At 36.1% G+C, this 5,291-nt stretch overlaps 1 pseudogene; it reads left to right on the forward strand.

Moving 5' to 3' along the window:
* Window positions 1–356: 356 nt before the first annotated feature.
* Window positions 357–4,756, forward strand: LOC139861141 (ankyrin repeat-containing protein ITN1-like; annotated as a pseudogene).
* Window positions 4,757–5,291: the final 535 nt, after the last annotated feature.

Here is a 5,291-nt window from a genome sequence, read left to right on the forward strand (position 1 = left end):
TATGGACTAGACATAGTGAAACTTTGATTTTTTTTTCTTTCTTTGTATGCAAGTATTTTAGTTTTTGTTCATTACAATAGTACATACTCCATATGCTGATTTCCAATTTTAGTTACATTTTCTTCTCTTAGAAGTATCCAACTAAAGGTTGATGCGATAACTACCAACTAAATTAGTTCAGTTTTCAGTTTAGTAGATACAGTATAAAGTATGCTCAAAATTAATACAGTTCTTGAGAAAAGTTTGCATTTTTCATTGTATATAACTCGTAAGTTTCATCATGTTATGATCTTGTTGCCTGTGATAGTGTTATTGTAACCCAGTAATCATTGTTTATTTCTGTTCTAGACATAGAAAAGGGACTAATGACTCCAAGTATAATCAAAACCAAAACTCTCCTAGTGAACCATCACCGTCGCCGTCTTCCGCCACGGCTCCGGCACTGGTGCTGTCAAATTCCGGCAAGCGTATGTATCAAGCGGGAAAGAAAAAGTACGTTAAACAAGTGATAGGTAGACATAACGATACTGAGCTTCATTTAGCAGCCCAACGTGGGGATTTATCAGCTGTGAAACAAATTCTTGATGATATCGATTCGCAAATGGTGGGAACTTTAAGTGGGGCCGATTTTGATACTGAGGTTGCGGATATACGTGCGTCGGTAGTGAATGAGGTTAATGAGTTGGGTGAAACGGCTTTGTATACGGCTGCTGAGAAAGGGCATCTTGAGGTTTTTAAGGAGTTATTGAAGTATTCTAATAAAGAAACGATCTCTAGAAAGATTCGGTTGGAGTTATACCTGGCAAACGGGTCAGGTTGGGTAACGGATCAAAACGTTTTGGGTTGAAATGGGTCATGGGTCAAAAGGGTAAAAATTTTGAACGGGTCCAAACGGGTGAGGTTGGGTCAAATAGTACAAACAGGTCGGAACGGGTAATGGGTCAAATAGGTACAAACAGGTCATAGGTTTTTACATTTATTATATTGTTTTAGTTATTATTAATATTTATTATTTATTATATATATATATATATATATATATATATATATATATATATATATATATATATATATATATAAGAAAATATTAATATTAATATACATAATAATTGATATAACCATTAATGCTTTCATAAATTATTGACGAATGAATCTTGTTATGCGCGACCCATTTGACCCATTCACAAGACCCATTAGACCCGTCTCTATTTATTTATTTATCGAACTTTGGGATTTGATACCCATTTGACCCATTCTTTTATATTTTGTATAAGACCCAATAGGTTGAAGAAAAACTCATTGGACCTTTTTTAAGTTTTGGTTAACATTGTGGGGCCTAAGTTTTTTAAGACCCAATTGACCTGAAAGGTAGACCCATTTGACCCAAATTTGAGAGTATGGGTCTCAATTGCCAGGTATAGTTGGAATTTGATACTTTGCATATTGCTGCTAGTCACGGACACGATGGTTAGTTTATGACCCGTGAATTTGAACAGAATCGAAAGATGTTTCAGTAATTCATATAAGGTCAATTTTATGGATGTTGTCACTAATGGAGTTTTTATATCCATTTAAACTCTTAAGATATAAATATTATTTGGAAGTTATAAGGAAGATATTTTGGGGGGAAATTGCTTGATTAAAAAGAAATTTAAAAAATGGATTTTTCTAACGACAACCCTTTTTTAGGGTTGTCGTTAAGGTGTATTAATGTGTTGTACAAAGCGGTTATTGTTGACTTTTACTTGATGGTTATTAAAGTACAAGTATTTTTTGCACCTTAACGACAGCCCTAAGGGCCCTACCTAAGAAATTCTTAACCATCTAACACTAAATTTTGCAAATCTTTTGGGAAAGTGATTTTTTTTTTTTTTTTTTTTTTTTTTTTTTTTTTTTTTTTTTTTGAAGAATCTGACAAGTTTTTGTGAAGCTTGACTATTTCTGTAAATTTTCCTCCCTTTTAGCAAAATTCTGACTCATAATCTTATAGCATGTTAGGAGGATTATTATCATGAGATGGTAGTAGGAGAAATCATTTTTCTTTCTAAAAATGTAGCTTTTTGGGAAATTTTGATTTCTTTTGTTTTTTGAGTAGTTCTGACTTTTTTGTCAAATTTGATTTTGTGCTAAACACTGATATTTTTCACAAATTTTTGATTTTTTAAAGTTTTTTTTTGTTCACTAAATTTTGAAGAAGCTGATAAGCTTGAGATAAGAAAACTGATTCTTGAATTTAAGATAAAATTACTTATATATCCATGACACTTTTGTCAACAGATATGTTGTTGCAAATCCAAACATTTATATTTTTGCATTTGTATTTATTTCCTTTAGTTCATGCCAATTCATATCTTGTCATATTGTAGCTGTGGTCCATCTACTACTTGACCATGACTCATCACTATGTCAAACGAGATCCCAAGGAAACGCAACCAACCCCTCTCATAACGGCAGCCACAAGAGGACACACAGCTGTCGTCAAGGAGCTACTATTGAAAGATCGTAGCTTGTTAGATATTCAAAGATCTAACGGAAAAACGCATTGCATTTATCAGCTAGATCAGGGCACGTTGAGATTGTAAAGGCCTTACTCGATAAGGATCCACTGCTGGCTCAAAGGACCGACAGAAAAGGACAGACTGCGTTACATATGGTTGTGAAAGGGGTTAGTAGTGAAGTTGTGAAATTGCTATTGGAGGCTGATGCAGCTATTGTTATGTTGCCTGACAAGCCGGGTTTTACGGCGTTGCATGTGGCCACGAGAAAAAAACTGGCAGAGGTATACTTTATTTTGAGCATTGTATAGTGCTGGTCATTTACTATATGTGGCAAGATGGCCGGGTCAGGTGGGTTGGGTAATGGGTCAAAACGGCTCGTGTTTGGTTGATTGACAAACACTTTTATGTTCACTTTGTAATTCCTTTTAATTGATTGATATTATATATTATATTTGTTAAAATTTTAGTTACAAATACAATACGTATTATCGCAATAAGAATCCGAATATATAAAATAGTAACGAGTTTTTTCCGTTTCGGGTTACCCGAGAGGGCGAGTATTCAAACCATACTCAAATGTATGCGGCCCAGTCGGATTACTCTCTGTTTCCAACCCTTCCCTGACCATCACAAGATTCGAACCTGAGACCTTATGCAAAATGTGAGGGCCCAACCCACTAGGCTATCATGTGATGGTTAATAATCAAAAAATATGAATTATGTAATAATAGGATGATAAGGTAAAGGTATGCATAAAGGATAGACTTTGGAAGACTTTCGAACCGTTTGATTTGTTCCATCTTTGTCTAAACTTTTCTAATTGCCAACTTTCGGATAAATCATAACAAAAATTGACTCATTTGTACGTAAATGTGTCGAAATTACCATCTCTACAAATTGCATACATGAGACATATTTTCTTGCTGTTGCAGATAGTAAACGAGTTGCTTAGCCTCCCTGATACTAGTGCTAACGTAAATGCACTAACCCGGGATCACAAAACCGCTCTTGATATAGCCGAAGGCCTTCCGTTATCCGAAGACTCTTCCAATATAATAGTGTGCCTTACTCATTGCGGTGCAGTCAGAGCAAACGAACTAAACCAACCTAGGGACGAGTTAAGAAAAACAGTAACTCAGATTAAAAACGACGTCCACAACCAACATTTGCAAACCAAGAAGACAAACAAGAACTTGCACGGTATCGCTAAAGAGCTCCGAAAACTCCATCGCGAAGGAATCAACAAACGCCACTAATTCAGTAACCGTGGTGGCGGTGTTATTCGCAACCGTTGTGTTTGCCGCCATTTTCACCGTCCCTGGCGGTGATGACGATAACGGGATGGCGGTGGTGGTGGACAGGGTTTCGTTCAAAATATTTTTTATATTTAACGTGATTGCGCTTTTTAGGTCGTTAGCGGTGGTGGTGGTTCAGATTACGTTGGTTCGAGGTGAGACGAAAGCCGAAAGAAGGGTTGTTGAGGTGATTAATAAGCTCATGTGGTTGCCTTCTGTGTGCAATTCGGTTGCGATTATGGCTTCTTCTTATATAGTCGTTGGTCGTAAATATGAATGGGCTGTCGTTTTGATTACGGGTGTAGGTGGAGTTGTAATGACAGGTGTTCTTGGAACCATGACTTATTAGTGTTTAAATCGAAGAAAATGCGATTAAAGAGAAAGAAGGAGAAGATAGCGAAGTGGTTCGAACTCATGGCATCACTCTGAGTTTTCGAATTCAGAAGTCGATAGAATTTACGCCATTTGAGGTAACACGATAGCGTTTATAGTTAGGTTTAGTCAACAATCGACCCGGAATTTATAGAAAACTGAACAGTTTGACCCAGTTAGTGATCTCAAAACAGTTTGGGTAGTTTGGGTAAATTGAAGAGGGCGGGACCTCGAGGTTGAGTCGTCGGGTTCGTCTTGTTTGTTAGTTTGGTGTCATTCCTTTTTTTGGCGTTGTATTCGGTTTTGTTTGGTTAGTTTGTTTTTTGGTTTTTCGGGTTGTTAGGGAGGCTCGTTTATCGATAGTTCCGTTTAGGTAGTTGCTTTCTAGGTGCGAGCTTCCCCGTTTATCCCGTCTTTATTGTTTTTCGTGTTGAGGGCGTTTTTCTTTGGAAAACGACCTTGTTTCTATATGAGTATTCGTTTTTTTCGCCAAAAAAAAAAAAAAAAAAAAGTTATTGATGTGGTGGTGTATTCTGATATAAATTTGACCCATTTTGTAATGATATTCAGCAAGTAAATATGCATGATATATGAACAAGAGATTGTGAAAATATTGCTACCATGATATATCGGGTATTTGTTACCTAGTTTTATGAGCTTGTAGGAAATTCTAGTTTCTAGATTTTATGAAAAAACTCTTATATAATAAAAAGTTTCGTTCAATCAAAAGAGCTTAAAGTTTTTTAGATTGATGGAAAAAATTAGAAACTAAAAGCTATTAGAACTAGTGTTTCAGAAAAAACTACGGTTACAAACATTCCCGTTGAACCGAATATTTCAATTTATAGCAATTATCTCGATACGATCAAAGAAAGGGTAGTTGTAAACGGGTTCCGGTTCGGGTTTGAATGTTGCATAGGTGGATGATTCCAATGTGAGGATGGATGTGGCGGATAAGTTAGAGAGTGACCTTAATTTTGGTAGCTTTAATGGTGGAATAATTGAAGACGATTTATTGGAATCCCCTGTTGTAGCGAGCCCAATGAAGGTGTTTAAGGTACCCCTGAGACGCCTATTTTACGAAGCGAGTCTTCGAATGGTGTGGGTATTAATAGAGTTTATGAAT

This window comes from Rutidosis leptorrhynchoides, chromosome 8 (genome assembly GCF_046630445.1).
Source record: "Rutidosis leptorrhynchoides isolate AG116_Rl617_1_P2 chromosome 8, CSIRO_AGI_Rlap_v1, whole genome shotgun sequence".
Classification (NCBI taxonomy): domain Eukaryota; kingdom Viridiplantae; phylum Streptophyta; class Magnoliopsida; order Asterales; family Asteraceae; genus Rutidosis; species Rutidosis leptorrhynchoides.